This window comes from Eubalaena glacialis, chromosome 5 (genome assembly GCF_028564815.1).
Source record: "Eubalaena glacialis isolate mEubGla1 chromosome 5, mEubGla1.1.hap2.+ XY, whole genome shotgun sequence".
Lineage (NCBI taxonomy): Eukaryota > Metazoa > Chordata > Mammalia > Artiodactyla > Balaenidae > Eubalaena > Eubalaena glacialis.
The window spans coordinates 106,151,847-106,170,026 of record NC_083720.1 but is presented as its reverse complement, the minus strand read 5'-3'; positions in this window follow the sequence as shown (position 1 = coordinate 106,170,026).

The window sequence follows — 18,180 nt, the reverse complement described above, 5'->3', positions numbered from 1 at the left end:
ACTTCAAAAAAGTGAATGTCTGTTTGATTTCCTCTTCCCTTGTAAAACCTCACTTTGACCTCCCTCTACACTTTAAGGTAAATTAAAATTAATTTTGAAATTTGAACTTTATGACTCTGGGGACAAATAAACATTACAAAACTAAGATGAAGAATCATGGTGTAAGGTATGGGTTTTCCTCTGAAAAAAAATCATCTTTCTTGTTAAAACTTCTTACTATCATATCAGAGGATTTGATTCAGTGTTGGGAAACAGACAAGCCTCAAATAACAGCAGCTTTAAAAATATAAATTTGCTTCTCCTTCTCTCAATCAAGAAGTACGGAAGTAAACAATTCAGGGTTAATATGGCACTCCACAGTGACAATGACCCAAGTCCCACTGGGTGTGACTTTCTTCCCCAAGGTCATCTCATTATCTAATGTGGTAGGTGCAGGGAAGGGAGAAGGAGGGCACATCCCTCCCCTTTAAGGACACTTCTCAGAGGTTCCACGTATTACTTATATCCCATTGTCTAGTCCTTAGTCACATGACCACACCTAGCTGGAAAGGAAGCTAGATTTGGTCTTTATTCTGGGCTGTTTTGTGCCAAGCTATAAGTTCTACATACCTTACCAGAGTTCAAGAGAATCTAAGATCACTATCATCCAAATAAAAATAGTCCCCTTTTCAGGATCATCTATCTTTTCAATTTTCCTGGGGTTGGGAGGTTTTCTCAGATATGGCTTTCAGTACTAAAAGTGAGAAAGTCTTGGGTCAGGGTTAGTTATCATCCTACCTTCAACATAGTAAAAAAGATTATATACTTATTTTAAACCATACTACCAATCCTAAAACCATGTTCAGAATACATTTTTGAAATATAGCCTTCAAAGCCTGAAGTTGATTTATGAAAATGTCCTCTGGGGTAGACAATCTTCATTTCATTTCTTCAAACAGTTAAGACTCATTTGGAGAAGAGTCTGATAAAGAAGGTCAGCAAAAAAATTCTCTGACAATAAACCCAAAATATATTTCAGAAAATATTCTGAACACTTGATAACATTGTTGAAGTAAGACTCAAGTCCTCTCACAGGACTACTTTGAAAGGAAATAACTGCAAAGGAAAATGAGTTGCCAGTTTACAGGTATAACCCAACCTATTTTTTAAAATCAATGTAGCTTAACTAACAAAAGGTGCCAAATATTAATAAAATTACATTTAATTCCTTTGAAAATAACATTTTCTCAATCATATCTGTATTTGAATTTTTTTAAAGGCATTTCAATTTTCAGTAAACTTGCATTATTTTAAAATTGTGATTCAGAACCAGTATTGTCCAAGAAATTATTCTTCATTACAGTCTCTGGAATTGTCCGGAACTGCTTTTATAACCAATGATAAAAGCCAAGAGAGCTCACAGGTGGGGAGATCATTTTGATAGCTTCTCTAATGACAGCATCTGCACAGCCCACAAGGCTGTGGGACTTCTTTTCAGCCATAAAGGGAGGGGACGCCAAGGGCCCTCTCCAACTTAATCTTTACTTGTCAAATCTGGACCATATTTTATTTCACAGAATCAGAAGCAATATCTCAGAATAGTTGCTTCAGGGAAAGACTTCCAGATTTGAGTGGAATAGGGCAATTTCATAGGACATTTCAATCAGGCAACAGATTTGTACTATTAATGGAGAAGTTAATGAAAACAAGTTCCCCCCAAGAAGAACTAGCTGTGAGTCAGCATTTTAGACATTCCAGCACAGAAGAGTTTGTTTTCATTGACAGGTAGGCAAAGAAAAATCATTCTACTATTGACAAAGGAAAGTGCATTTTATCACCCTATCATATGTGAATACAAACATCTTCTAGAGTGAAAACATGAGAAACTAATAAACAACTATTTATCAAAGGAAGAAGCGGCAACACTTAGGCCTTGAAAGAATTGCTCCCAAACTAAATTTCATCTTATATTCTGCTTTGCATAAAATACATATGATTCTGTTTAGATTGTTCTAGTTACCAAAAAAATAAGTGACTTTTGACCTGACTTAGTTTTTATGATGTGCTCTCATCCACTTCAAAAATGGAAGGAGTTTTGTTTTGTTTTTATTGAGTCAGTGGGGTAAATATTAGGAGGGAAAGCTCTGGCCACCATTTTCCTTAAGGCACAAGGAAAGTGCTTCCTACTTTGCTCTGTCCACTTGTACCTACCACAACAATAAATAAAATAGTCTCTCCCATTTTTCACATCTCTTCATATAAAGTATATGTAGTAAAGAATAATTATTGTTTTATAGTAGTTCATAATTTTCAAAGTGCTTTCTAAATCAACCTCTCATTCTACTCTCCCCCAAACCCTTCTAGATTATTATCATTTTGCCTATTTTACATACAAAGAAATTGAGGTTTAGTACATTTAAACATCTTACCTGAGATCTCACAGCTAGGAAGTGGCTGAAAATTCAGTCCTTCTGAACCTAAATTCAACACTGTTTCCCCTATGCCAAAAATTCTATTTGAAGTGTTATCAGAATTTTTTTGTGTCATCAGAGGACGAAAATAAAACCAGCTTAATGTTCATTCTCTGTTAATGTGAGAAAGAGACACTAAATATCAATATTCTTCAGCAATGAATTGCAGGAGCCAGAATCTAAAAAGGGACACACACGTGCACACACACACACACACACACACCCAAACAAGAGGAAGCAGACAGTCCACGCTGTTGGAGTATATATGATGAAACTTATAAATCTTTTCCACAGAAAAATGCATATGCCACATACAAACTTTAGAGATAATTTCTGGGAATTTACTTAACCCCCTTAGCTCATCTGTGGACAGCTGTAAATAGGAACCCTACTGCACTGGAACTTTTTAATCACCATGGGCATCTAAATCTATCTATTTTACCAGTACATCAAATAGTCACTTTCTAGTTCCTCTTACTGGGCTCCTCAGTAGCACTAGAGCCTGGTTGACATTCCTTTCTTCTTGAAACATTTTCCTTCTTTGGCTGTATGAGATCACAATAGTTTTTCCTCCTACTTCTCTGGCTGTTTCTTCTCAGTCTCCTTTGCTAACTCATCCCTTTCTACCTCATCTCTGAATGTTTCCAACTTCTCAAGAAATTGATATTTTTCTAATTTATTCATATTTTGAAAGAACTAACTTTAACTTTGTTGATTTTCTCAGTTGTTTACCTGATTTCCATTTCATGGATATAAACTCTCTAGTATTTTCCATCTGCTTGATTTGGGTTTCATTGTTTACTTCTCTTTTCTACCTTCTTAAGGTAGAAGCTTAGGCTATTGATTTAAAACCTTTCTTCTTTAATTATAAGCATTTTAAGGTAATTTTTCTAAATAAAATTTTAGCTGCATCCCACCAATTTTGATATGTTGTGTTTTCATTTTCATTCGGTATGAAATATTTTCTAGTTTACTTTGTAATTTCTTCTTTGACATTTATATTACTCAGAAGAATATTTTAATTTCCAATATTTTTGGATTTTCTAAACAATATCTTCTTATTGATTTTTAATTTATTTCATTATGGTCAGAAAATATATTCTGTATGATTTAAATCCTCTTAAATTTATTGAAACATCTTTTAGACCCCAGCATACGGTGCAGGCGCACTTGAAAGGGTGTGTATTCTGCGATTATTGGATGAAATATTCTATAAACGTCCATTAAGTCAAGTTGGTTGATTGATAGTGTTGTTCATGTCTTCTGTGTCCTTATGGATTTTTATTGTCTATTTGTTCTATCAATGTCTGAAAAACAATATTTACCTGTTTTTTCACCTAGTTCTTTTGAATATTGCTTCACATATTTTGAAGCTCTGTTATTAGTTATATATATTTGGGGTGTTTATTTGTTCTTAATAAATCAAATTTTTTATTACAAACTGCCTTTATTTATTTCAGTTAATGCTCCTTTTCTATTTTGCACAATATTAATGCAGCTATCTTATGGTTAGTGTATGCATGTTACATTTTTTCAATCCTATTACTTTTAAGTTATATGTGTCTTTATATTTATAGTGCATATCTTATAGACATCACACATTTGGATCTTACTTTCTTCTTTAGTCTGATAATCTCTGCCTTTTATTTGGCCTTCACTAGAGCATAATGAAGTAAAGAGAACAATATTATCCTAGGGTTCTTACATTATCTGTGAAGGGGAATAACATTAATTCAAATTAAGTTGTGAGAGGTTTGGGATACATGTTTTAATCCCTAGAGGAGACACAGAAAATAATACAAAGAAGTAAGTTAGAAAAGATAAAATGGAATACTAAAAATATGTTGCGTAGGTCCAAAGGAGAAATAAATGAATAATAAAGTAGAAAACAAATAGCAAGGTGGTAGACTTAAATTCAACCATATCAAAAAAATTATATTAAATTTAAACACTTTATTTCTATGTATATTTTTAAATATACATTTTTATTATTTTTGCTTTATACAGTCAATTATCATTTATGGAAATTTAAAAATAAGAAATAAAAGTGGTATTTTAAATATTTGATGAGATATTTACCATTTCTAGCATTCTTTATTCTTTCCGGTAGACCCAGATTTCTTTCTGGTTACATAACCTTTTAACTTCATTTAGAATTTCTTATAGTTCTGGTCTTCTGGTGTTGAATTCTCACTTTCATTTTTTGAAATTGCTTTTTGCTTTCATTTTTAAAGGATATTTTCACTAGATACCGAGGTCTAGGGCTTTTTTTTGTTTTTGTTTTTGTTTTCTTTCAAGCACTCTAAACATGCTACTTCACTGTTTTCTGACTTGCATTGTTTCTGAAGAAAAGCAAGCCATCACCCTTATGGTTGCTACCCTCTATATAATGTGTCTTTTTTCTCCAACTACTTTTAAATTTTTTCCTCTTTATTTTTGGTTTTCAAAAACATGGTTATGGGCTTCCCTGGTGGCGCAGTGGTTGAGAATCTGCCTGCTAATGCAGGGGACACGGGTTCGAGCCCTGGTCTGGGAAGATCCCACATGCCGTGGAGCAACTGGGCCCGTGAGCCACAATTGCTGAGCCTGCGCATCTGGAGCCTGTGCTCCGCAACAAGAGAGGCCGCGATAGTGAGAGGCCCGCGCACCGCGATGAAGAGTGGCCCCCACTTGCCGCAACTAGAGAAAGCCCTCGCACAGAAATGAAGACCCAACACAGCCATAAACAAATAAATAAATAAATAAATAAAATTAAAAAAAAAAAAAAAAAAAAACATGGTTATGATGTGCTTCAGTATGGTTTTCTTGATATTTATCGTGCTTGTGGTTTGTTGAGTTATTAAATCTATGTATTATTACTTTCATCATATTTAGAAATTTTTCAGCTATTATTTCTTCAAGTATTTTTTTTACCCCATTTTCTCTTTCTGGGACTCCATAGACTGCTTATATTATCCCTGAAGATTTGTTTGGCTATATTTATTTTCAATTTTTTTCTTTCTGTTTCAGTTAGATACTTTTATTGATATATACTAAAGTTCTATGACCCTTTTTTCCTCTCCTGTCCAATTTAATGTAAATTTCACTCAATGTTAATTTTAGATATTCTATATTTTATTTCTAGCATTTCCACTTATTTCTTTTTGAGAGTTGTCATGGCTCTGCTGAAATATACCATATCTTTACTATTACATCCCTCTTTTTTCTATAAACCCTTTAACAGTTTTGTAATAGTTGTTTTAAATTGGTTCTTCTATTCACCCCATTCAGAGCAGGAAACTTCCCCTGATATAGAAGCTACCATAGTTTTTTGCCCACCTGTGGAAGTCTTATTTCCTTCTGGAATTCTCATATGTACTGTTCTTTTCTAGTCACATAGAAAAAATAGGGTTTTATCTCTGTGGGTTTCTTGTTGTTACCATGACAATGAAGTTCTTTCTACATCCTAACTGGTGGTGGAACACCAAGATCGTGTCTGTTTTACTCGCCATTAAATCTCTAGTGCCTAATATAGTGATAGAAATTAAATATCTGTAGACCATAAATAAAAATGGAATGAAGATGTTTCAGATATGTGGACAAAATAAAATATGACATTCGCAGTTTATAGGGTAAAATAATAGATGGTAGTTTAGGACCAGAATATTTTTAATGATGTTTTAAATAATGGTGTCATTGTCTTTGAAAAGTCAAATATCTGGTGATAAAATCCATGACCTGGTATTATTCCTTGATCAGAACAAGTAGGTAGTTGAGGGAATTCTCTCAGGCAACAATCTAGAATACAGAGATTAAAATCTAGGTCTTGAAAAAAATGGCAATTACTTTTGAAATCCAGAAGATTAAGGAATGGAGAACATCATGAGGGAAACACTCCCAATGGAGCATTTACTTCCCAAAGGCTCAAAACTCTCCACTAACATCTACAGCTGGGTCAGCGTTTTTTGCTTCTTGTCTTGCTTAATTTCCAGCTCTTCTATGTTTATCCCATTCTTTTGGAAAACTGAAAACTGTTAGATTTTGACCTAAAGTTTGAGAGAAGACAGACCTTGAAAGTGAAGATCAAGTGTCCCCATGCTGAGTGGCAAGAAGGTCTGTAACATCTGGGAATCAGGCCAAGGCTGGCATCTCCCTATGCCTGGTGTTAACCTACTGGTAGCAATGCATGGAATTATACTCCTTATTCCAAAACTTCTCAGGTCTCCTAGTCTAAAAAGCATATGTGAATTAAAGTAACAAAAGAAATTCAGTATTTCCATTACACATTTTACAATGTTATTTTTATTAAATTGAAAATAAGTACATTTTAAAATACCCACTAGCAAGAAATGGTATAGAATACAGATGCATCAAATAGTGTTGAAGTGCCCATTTATCTCTGACTTATGGGTTGTGCCAAATGTCCTGACCCCCAGAAGGCAAATTATGAGTTTCTCTGAGCCAGCAAGGGGTCTAATAGCCTATATCATGTCCATTCTCCACTAGTGCCAATGATATTACTCTCATACTAAAATGTTGATATCAATAGCATTGTGTTAGAGTTGCTGTTGTTATGCTGACATTGGCATCATTTTGCTGGCGTTAAGCCTGTTGGCCTAGCTCCTCCATAGGCAATCATTATTACATCTAAAGGATTTATTCAATGCCTGCTTCAGTATATTTCTCTGTTGGACCTGCTCTTTAAGATCTGACAATATGTGATAAACAATGGTGGCAGCCAAAGACCCAAATAGTGAAATCAACTTTCAATAAATATACATGCATGTAGAGAGAGCAATACGTTCATTGCAAAGGGGTGGTTGAATATAAAATTATGGAAGGAATGAGGTCAAAGGAAATTTTATACTCTTCCAATGGACTCTGAAAGGTTTCTCTTAAATAGGAAGATATTAGAAGCACTAAAGAAAAAAAAGACAGTGTGCAAATGTATGATGATTTCTAAGCAACTTAGAAGTTTGAGATTAAAATGTTACATTTTTAAATTTTTTATACAATTTTTAAAGGTTATTTATATTTACAGTTATTACAAAACATTGGCTATATTCCCTGTGTTACACAGTACATCCTTGTAGCCTATCTTGCACCCAATAGTTTGTACCTCCCATTTCCCCAACCCTATATGGCTCCTCCCCTCCCTTTCCCCACTGGTAACCACTAGTTCATTGTCTATATCTGTGTGTCTGCTTCTTTTTTGTTATATTCACTAGTTTATTGTATTTTTTAGATTCCACATATAAGTGATATTGTACAGTATGTCTTTCTCTGTCTAACTTATTTCACTTAGCATAATGTCCTCCAAGTCCATCCATGTTGTTGCAAATGGCAACATTTAATTCTTTTTTATGGCTGAGTAGTATCCCACTGTGTATATATATATATATATATATATATATATATATATATATATATATATACCACATCTTCTTTATCCTTTCATCTGTTGATGGACACTTAGGTTGCTCCCACATCTTGGCAACTGTAAATAATGCTGCTATGAACATTGAGGTGCTTGTATCTCTTTAAATTAGTGTTTTTGGGTTTTTTTTTACATATATCCAGGAGTGGAGTTGCTGGGTCATATGGTAGTTCTATTTTTAGTTTTCCAAGGAAGCTCCATACAGTTTTCCACAGTGGCTACACCAATTTACATTCCCACCAACAGCTTACAAGGGGTTCCCTTTTCTCCACATCCTGGCTGACATTTGTTATTTGCATTTTAAAAGGTTATATTTAACAATATATATTTAAATAGTATGAAAGGGAGACTACAAGATCTGCAGAGGATGGGAAACAATTACCCCATCTGTAAATGATCACCATGGCTGACTAATATATTCTAAGAATATTTCAATCAAACACATAAGTCCCAACTTATATGACATGATGCTAACTGACTGATGAGGCCAGATGTAAGTTAATTTTGGACCTAAATGACACAATTGGATCCACTTCCATAAAGCAAACTTCTTTGCCTCCAACTCTTCAGCCCTTATTCCAAGTCATGCCCTCAACTTTGGGCATTGTGGACAGTCTCCCGTACTTCTTAGGTCAACTCTTTCCTTGACACAAGCCTCGCTCTCCTTATCTCATTGACAAGAATACAACTTTTAGTCAACTACTTTGTCCAGGAATTTGGTTTAATTTAAAGTACATATAAATTTAACAAAATATAAAGTACTTAGGGATAAATCTAAAATGTATAAAGGATCTATATGTAGAAAACTACAAAACTCTAATGAAAGAAATCAGAAAAGATCTTAATAAATGGAGATACAGTCCATGTTCATGGATTGGAAGCAGGGAAGCAATATGGTCAAGATGTCAATTTTTCCCCACTTGATCTATAAAGTCGATGAATTCTCAATCAAAATTCCAGTAAGTTATTCTGTGGATATTGTCAAACTGATTCTAAACTGTATATATGGGAAGACAAAAGACCCAGAATAGTCAACACAACACTGAAGAGGAAGAAAAGTTGGAGGACTGACATTACCTGACTGCAAGATTTATTATAAAGCTACAATAAACAGGACAGCATGGTTTGGGGAAAAAACACATATACATCAATAGTATAGAATCAAAATCCCAGAAAGACACCTCTATGAATACATGCAACCAATCTTTCACAAAGGAGTAGAGTCAATTCAATGAGGAGAGGATAGATTTTTCAACAAAAGTTGTTGGAATAATTGAATGTCTATATGCAAAATAATGAATCTAGACACAGACCTTACACCTTTCATAAAAATAAACCCAAAATGGTTCAGGGACCTTAACTGTAAAACCCCAAACCACAAAACTTCTAGAAGATAGCATAGGAGAAAATCCAGGTGATGTTGGGTTTGGCGAAGGACATGTTAGATAAAATATCAAAGGCACAATCCATGAAAGAAGAAGTTGAACTTTATTAAAATTAAAAATTTCTGCTCTGCAAAGGTACCTTTAAGAGAATCAAAAAACCAGCCACAGATTGGGAGAAAATATTAACAAAACATATATTTGATAAAGGACTTGTTTCCAAAATATACAAACAACTCCTAAAACAAAACAATAAGAAAACAAACACTCAATTTAAAAATGGTCAACAGATACAGCTCTAAAGAAAATATGCAGATGGAAAATGAGCATATGAAAAGACGCTCAATATCATATGTCATTAGGAAATTGCAAATTAAAACAACAAAATAGAACTACACACCTACTAAAATGGCCAAAACCCATAAACTGACAACACCAAACTCTAGCAAGGAGGTGGAGCAACAGGAATTCTCATTCATTGCTGATAGAAATGCAAAATAGTAAGCCACTTTAGAAGACATTTTGGCATTTTCTTGCAAAGTTAAATATAGTCTTACCATACAATCTAGCAATCATGCTCTTAAGTATTTACTCAAATAAGTTGAAAACGTATGTCCACAAAAAACCCTGCACTTGAATGTTTACAGCAGCTTTATTCATAGTTGACAAAATTTGGAAGCAACCAAGATGTCCTTCAGTAGGTGAATGAATAAACAAACTGTGACATATTCACACAATGGAATATTATTCAGCAATAATAAGAAGTGAGCTATCAAGCCACAAAAATTCATGGAGGAATCTTAAATGCATATTACTAGTTGAAAGAAGCCAGTCTGAAAAGGCTACATACTATATGATTCCAATTACATAGCATTCTGGAAAAGCCAAAACTAGAGAGATAGCAAAAATATAAGTGGTTGCCCGGGGTGGGGGCAGAAAGGAACGAACAGAAGGAGGGATGAATATGTGAAGTATAGGGGCTTTTTAGGGTAGTGAAACTATACTTTATGGCACTGTAACATTGGATACATGAGGTTATACATTTGTCAAAACCTATAGTATGCTAAAGCACAAAGAGTGAATGTCAATGTGCATAAATTTTTAAAAATCATTTAGGAGGTCAGAGGATCCTAGAGAAGGATAAATATCATAACAAGAGACTCTAACTGTATGAAACAAGATTGGGGACAAGGTATTGACATAAGTAGTTTTGGAAATGAATGAAGTCTAGAAGACTAAAGGCAAATAGTACTGCACATAAATGTAACCTAGCTGATAAAGTTGTTTCTTATAGAGGAAGGGGTTAACAATTCTGATACTGCTATATGTATGTATGTATGTGTATATATATATGCACACACACACATACTAGAATTGAACAAATGATTAGAACATGGTGAAAGCCAGGTTTTTCACTTCTGGAGTGGGAATTGACAGATAAGCAAGGGGAGGAGGCTAGAATGATCCATGTGTCAATGGATTAGAATTGGAGGCATCAGTAAGAATTCATCTTTGACTTAATATACAGATTGTTACATATAGAAATATTTATGTGTGGGTATAAATACAAGTAAGTATACACACATTTTTTTGCTCTATTAGCTGAAAGAATGTAAAACAAACAACACCCCAGTAACAACAGGCACATTTAGTATCCGGATCTTGGTTTCTAATACTATTATCCAAAAAAAAAAAAAAAAAAAGAATCTGTGCTTCTTGGAAAAACGGCTGATTCTAGGATTGGGACAAGAAATATACAAGATGAGCCTTGAACATCTCATAGGCACATAATTAAGGAAATGCTCAAAAAATTGATGGGTGTACGTCAAAGGGACACAGGAACCAACTGAAAGAGCTCTCAATGGCCAAGGCTGGAACAATTTGAGCAACAAAATAAAGTAGTATTGTATTATAACTCAGAGTATAAAATAAATACTCATGAGTCTATACTGACATAAATAAATGATTGAATAAATTAATAAATGAGGAAGAAGAGACAAATATCCCATACAGAAGCATTCCAAATAAATTATGTACAAACTCCACCCTAAAGTAGGGGGACCTTATCTCCCCACTCCTTAAGTATGTGCTATGCATAGTGACTTCCTTCCAAAAAGTACAGCATGAAAAAGGGTTAAAAAAAAAGAGTAGTTTTACAGTGGAGAAAATTGACAAACACTTCTTTAGCCAGGTGATCAAGATCAACATCAACTGTCATAAATCATAATCAAGTATATACCCTTGATAGGATGTGATGAAAATGACCCTTACCATTGTAGTATTCCTCTCTAAAACCCATAACCCCAGTCTAATAATGATAAAAAGCCATCAGACAAATTCTAATAGAGGGGCTTCCTACAATATATTTGAACAGTACTCCTCAAAACTGTCAAGGTCATCAAAAATAAGGAAAGTCTAAGAAACTGTCACAGCCAAGAGGAACCTAAGGAGACATGACAAGTAAATGCAATGTGGTATCTTGGAATAGAAAAAAAGAACATTATGTAAAAACTAAAAAAATCCGAATAAACTGTGGATTTCACAGTTTATAATAATGTAGCAATATTGGTTCTTTAACTATAACAAATATACCATTCAAATATAAGATGTTAATAATAGGAGAAACTCTATGCAGGGAGTAGTGTTATATGTGGGATCTCTCTGCACTATCTGCTCAACTTTTTTTCTAAGTCTAAAACTATTCTAAAAATAAAGTCTGTTAATTTTTTAAAAACCCTTTAAATCAGTTCTATTTTATATATTAACAACAATGGGAAATTAAAATAAAAATGCAATACCATTTAAATAGCATCAAAAACATAAAATATGTAGAGATAAAATTTATAAAACATAAGAGTGATATGTACACTGTAAAGCATATGACATTACTGGGGGAAATTAAAGAAGTCCTAGATAAATGAAGATGTATTTTGTTCATGGACAGAAGTCCAAATATTGTTACCATGTCAATTCTCCTCAGATTGATGGAGACATTCAATGGAATACAAATCAAAATCCCAGCAGGTTTTTTTGGTTTCTTTTTTGGTAGAACTTGACAAGCTGGCTCTAATAAGTATATGGAAATGAAAAGTACCTAGAAAAGTTGAAACAAATTTTGAAAAAGAAGAATAAAACTGGAGGACTGATATTAAGACTCACTATAAAACAACAGTATTGGAGTAAGGATAGATATAAAGATTAATGGAATGGAATAGGGAATCCAAAATTGAACACACATATGTATATGGTCAATTATTTTTAACAAAAACGAAACATTAGAAAAGGATACTCTTTTCAACAAATGGTGCTAGAACAATTGGATAGTCATATACAAAAAAAAGTGATCTTTGACTCACATCTCGCACCGTATACAAAATATGATTCAAAATGGATCATAGACCTAAATGTTAGATATAAAATTTTAAAATTTCTAGGAAAAAATAAGAGAACGTATTTATGATCGGGGGTTTGATAAAGATTTTGTAAAACAAAAACAAAAACTATAAGTAAATAATCTCAAAATCATTGTGCTAAACACAAAAGAAAATCCAATGTGTGTGTACATAATGTAGGACTCCATTTTTATGAGACGGTAGAAAAGAGAAATCAAGTCTGCACTGACAACAGATCAGTGGTTGCCTGGGGCTGGGGTTTGGGGTTAGGGATTTCCTGCGATGGGGCACAAGACAACTCTTCAGGTGCTGGAAGTATTCTATATAATAATTGTGGTGGTAGTCATACGGATAAGTCATTTGTCAAAACTCATCAAATGTATGTTTAAAATGAGTGCATTTTATTATACATAAACTATACCTTTTAAAGTTGACTTTAAAAAAAACAGAAAAGCCCTTTTTATGTGTTCCTTTTGCATTTAAAATTAAAAGGGAGGGAGGAAAAAGTAAGAAAAGGCTGAGAGATGAACCAATCCTCCCCACCCAACATGCCAATACCACCACCACCAATCCCCCTACCCCGCCCCTCACACTAAGCAGGACATTTTTTTTTAAGAATCAGAGAAAATATTTTAATTGGTTACATTTGTCCCATATGGTTCACAGGGAAATTCTTCGATTAAAGTGAGAGAATTTGTAAATGTAACGCAGGCCCAGGAAGGAGGCAAGTTATAACTTAGTGTAATTAGGTCAAGGTTTTTATTTTGGGAGGAATAACATATAAACTTCAGTATTCTTGAGACTAAGTGATCCTGAGAAGAAAATCAATTTTTTGTGGCAGCAAAGTATATTTGTTCTTAGACTAGAAAACAGCAAAATGAGTGACAGCCATCGCTGATGGAGAATTGGAACTAGATGTGAAGTATCTCTTTCCCTTCTGCTTTACCCCTTACTGATGGCCCAGAGCACATTCCTCTTCTTCACCCCACCCAGCCCCCTGAAGCTTGGGCAGCTGACCATATTTTGATATCCAAACACAGCCTGAGTGTGCAAAAGGAAGGAGGTGACTTGGAGTTGAAACTTTACTTTAGAATGATCTAGAAGTGACAATTTGTCAATAAATCATGTGGCCAAACTCAGCAGGAAGGAGCCCTGCCCAAGTGAGGATACTACAAAATTTCATGGTGAACAGGGTGTGGATCTAGGGAGAGATGAAGAATTAGGGCCATTAATGAAATAAATTGATTACAATCATTCTTCATGCATGCAGTTATTCAAGTCCCTCTCATATGCAAAGTCTGCTCAGATCCATTGCAGGACCCACAAATTTTTTCAGTTATGGTCTTAAGCTCAAAGTCCTGACACAAATCATGTCAGTTCCCTGAGCAAAAACTCTGCTCGCTCTCCAAGGCATTTAGAAAAGTGTACAACACTCTTCACAATCTGACCTCAACTTCCTTTACAACATCAATTGCTCTATAAGCACAGCCTCCTCTCCTAGGCAGGCAATATCTAGCCTTTCTTTATTACTTAGCACACCTAGCACACCAACACATCTTCTGTGTGTTGATGGCTCACTCTGGCTCTTCCTTCTTCCTTTACTGCCCTAAGCAAACAACATTTCTATCACTATGCTGTGAGCTCCATAAGTGGAAGAAATGAAACTGATTCTTATTTGTATCCTTAGCACCTGGAACACAGTAAGTACTCAGTAAATGTCTGTTGTATGAACTAAAGCATTCAACTGTAAAAAAAAAAAAAAAAAAAAATGGAGGCTTTTGCTTGCAGATAATTTAACTGAGTCAAACTTCATTGCTTTTTCTCCATAGGTCAGTCTGGAAATCTGGAACTGGAAGTGGAACTCTAATCTACATGGTGCTTAGTAAGCAATGGCATTCAAGTCATAATTTACGCAAGTAGATACAGGCATTTTCTTTGCTGGCATGTCATATCTACATGCACATTGTTTCTCTTCCTTGTCTGTTTATCCAGGAGGACTGAGAATCAATTTATTAGAAGCCCCACTCTTTTTGGTTTGTGCTTCAGTGTACGATTTGGGGGAAGAACTAAGGGAGGCTTGAAACACAGTTATAACATGACAGAGAAAGAAAGGGAACAAAAGAATGTGTAGGGGATGATTAAGTGCTTCTGAATTTACACAGTGAAATATGGACAGTTTAAATGTCTTTGCTATTTGCTTCTTTTCAAACTGTGAGCAGTTTCAAACACCCCATGCTGCTGCAAGAGTAATTGAGTTCTGCATGCTTTTGGTTTGCTCCGGGTACCAAGGAGAAAGGATTTCCACAGAACCTGTATTTGCCAGAGCAAAGAGAATATCTCATTAATGTATGATTAATAGTCATTTGTAAAGTGATTAATTAGTCATTTTGACAATAAACTGAGTCTATGTACATGCCTTTGCTGGACTCAAGTTTCACATGTAAAAGAAAAAGAGAATGTCTTGCTTCTCCTTGCTTTCTTCCTGCACCAAGACTAGAAAAATCCAAAGGCCTTTGCATATTCTGGTCTTGCCTGATTTCATCTGGTTTGTCTTTAAGAACAAAGGCCCTGAAATGGAAGCTCTCCAGCATGATTGATGGCTTCTCTTTCTATTTGCAAGTTGTAAATACAGAGAATGATTTTTTCCCTGTAGGTCTTACTGCTTATTGGTACAAGAGTTATTTCCACTTTGCCATAGAATTGATTTGCAACATTGGTGTATGAGTTTGTATATTTTTCTCACTGGCCCGTCACAAAGCATAAGTCAGCAAGTCTTCTGCAGTATGCTGGATTATGTAGCCAGGAGGCTCCTAGTAATGTTTCTATTAAAAGGATGAGAACATTGTCACTAACTTTGGGGGCCTGGAATCATCCAAATTCTGTACCTTGACATCTCACAAACTATATTATTTAGTAGCACTCATTTCCCCCACATCCAATACTATCCACTGGACCTTGGGTAGATTTCTGAATCTCCGATCGCCCATTCTGTAAAATAATGACATTAGGAACACACTAAAGGATCAATAGCGATAGGTCTAAGCTTACATCCTGCTTCCTACCAAATAAAACCACTTATTTAATTCAAAAGAGGAAAAGAACAAAGAAAGTAGGGAAGAACACATGCTTATCTAAACTGTTACAAAGAATCATTCCTTTCAAAACATACTGAAGCACATTAAGAACTTAATTAACCAAATGAAAACAGGAGCAGAAAAATCATACCTAAAACTCCTGATTTCTAGTTTTTTGTTAAAACCATTTGGTAGCATAGAAATGCTCATCTCCTCCTCTCCTTGTCTTTCCTCTCCTCCATCTCTATACAGTTTGGTGTAAGAATTATATGAGTGTGAGAGGGAGGTATATTACCAGAAGGCTCTTTTGGAACAAATTTCAGTAAAACTAAATAAAACAATATAATAAAATAAATATTAAAAAATAATCGTGATGTGTCTGGGAGAGGCATCACAGTGGTTAAAAAAAACAAACTGGCTTTGGATTATGACAGCTGGGTTTGCATCTTGGCTTCACTAATTTTTAATTGCATAGCATGAACAAGTAGCAATTTTATTAAGCCTCAGTTTTATTTGTAAAATAAATATACTAGCATTTACCTATGAATATTGTAAGATTCAGATTTAATGCCTATAAAATTTACAAACAATGTCTGACACATAACTAAGTTTCCCTAAACAGATGTTAGATATAGAGCTCTGAGTGCCTGTGTGAGTGTGTGTGTGTGTGTGCAACACTTTTAGTACCATTATTTCTCATCATTGAGAGATGCAACATGCCTACATAGCTTCAGGTACAACCATGGGGATATAGTTAAATGCCAGGGTCCAAGTGCTCTTGGGGCATATAGGGACGCCTGAAAAGAGATCTACAGATTCTGAACAACTAAGGTCTATACCAGTAAGAGATGAAGAAAAGTTTTACTGTTCAGAACATTCTGTTACATAGCCCTGACTTTAGTTACCACCTTTCTGGAGAATATTTAGACTGAAAAATATATCTTTTAATAACTGACAGGTTATTTTTTTCCATATTAACAGTTAACACACTGAAAAGCACATTGTATCACCAGTTATCCTCGACAGACATGGCCATATTACCATTTTCCAAAACTGTGTGACTCAGATGGGGAAATGAGAGGCCTCTGAATTGGAGAGCTTAAAGAATACAGCTAATATTCTTTTCTAAATTCTTCTCTTATCATTCTAAGACATATTTTCTTTTCACATTTTATCATTTCTGATTGAAATCAGAAATGTCTTATAATCAATAGTGGGCCTTAGTTTAATTGGCAGCATTTTTTATTTCTTAATGGAACATAAAATATTAGTGTGACATAATTGATGAAGTCTTAGATTTGATGAAATATATTAAGTGGCTTGTGTGAACAAGAGCAGATATTGCCATAGAATACTCAGGGGTTCCATTAGGTGGCCTCTGGAGGGCAATGAGGGTACCACCATGGGACAGCAGAGCCCATGTCTGGAGACTGTATACCACTTGTCAATTTAGCCAATATTTTAAGGTGAAAGAGCTGTTATGGATTTTGGTGGCAGAATATGTCTAAATTTAATAACGGTATAATTGAGAAGAGTGTTAGGGTAGCAACTTTTTTGAATATGTAATAATAATTTCTATAAAGCATAAAATAATGGCCCTATCTTCTAAGATTAGCATAGTAAACTTAACAGGAATTAATAGGGTGCTTTATTGTCACTTGATAACTTCCATTACCAAATTCACCATAAAACTAAATTATATATCGCTAAGAAAACTCAATCAATATCATAGCCAAGTCATGATGTTATTTCATGTAACTTCAAGCCAGCAATAAATATCTTTTGATTTTTTGATTTGCTCTAAGTATCTGAAATCAAGTGAAATACTACCTGAAAGCAACTAGTTGACATCTTCCATTTTATTCTTAAGTTTTCTTAAGCCTTTGAATTCAGTCCTCCCAGGAATTTTTTTTACCTTAAGAAATTTCTGGCTATGGTCTTACTTTTTTTCAATTAATGCAAATGACATAATGACAGGATCACATGTATTATTTGTAAATGGATAAGAAAATGAGCTTTATCTTTGGCATGAATGATTCCTGCCCTAAAATAAGGAAGAATGTTATATTACTAAAGATTTGTAATAATGAGAAAGTTACTGAGAAAGTTGTTGAATTATCCTTTCTTTCAAAGAGAGTTTACTTTTCATATCTATTACTTAGAATTTACCTACTATAGTTAGGGAGAAAAAAGCAAGTTCTAAATCCCCAGTTAAATCATAACTATGTTTTAATTCAATGATAGACATTCATTTACCAAAGTCTCTAGTAGGTGGGACTCTCAGAAACAAAGAATAAAGTTTGTCTTCCCTGAATTATGTAACTTAAATCAAAATTAGGCACATCAAACATATTCCAAATTAGTAATATATTACACTCCTTCTTAAATATGTTCAGACATGGGGATTAAAGAGGGATTTTTCCATTAAGCTAAAAAGCAATGATAAAGCACAAGCCAATCCCAGAT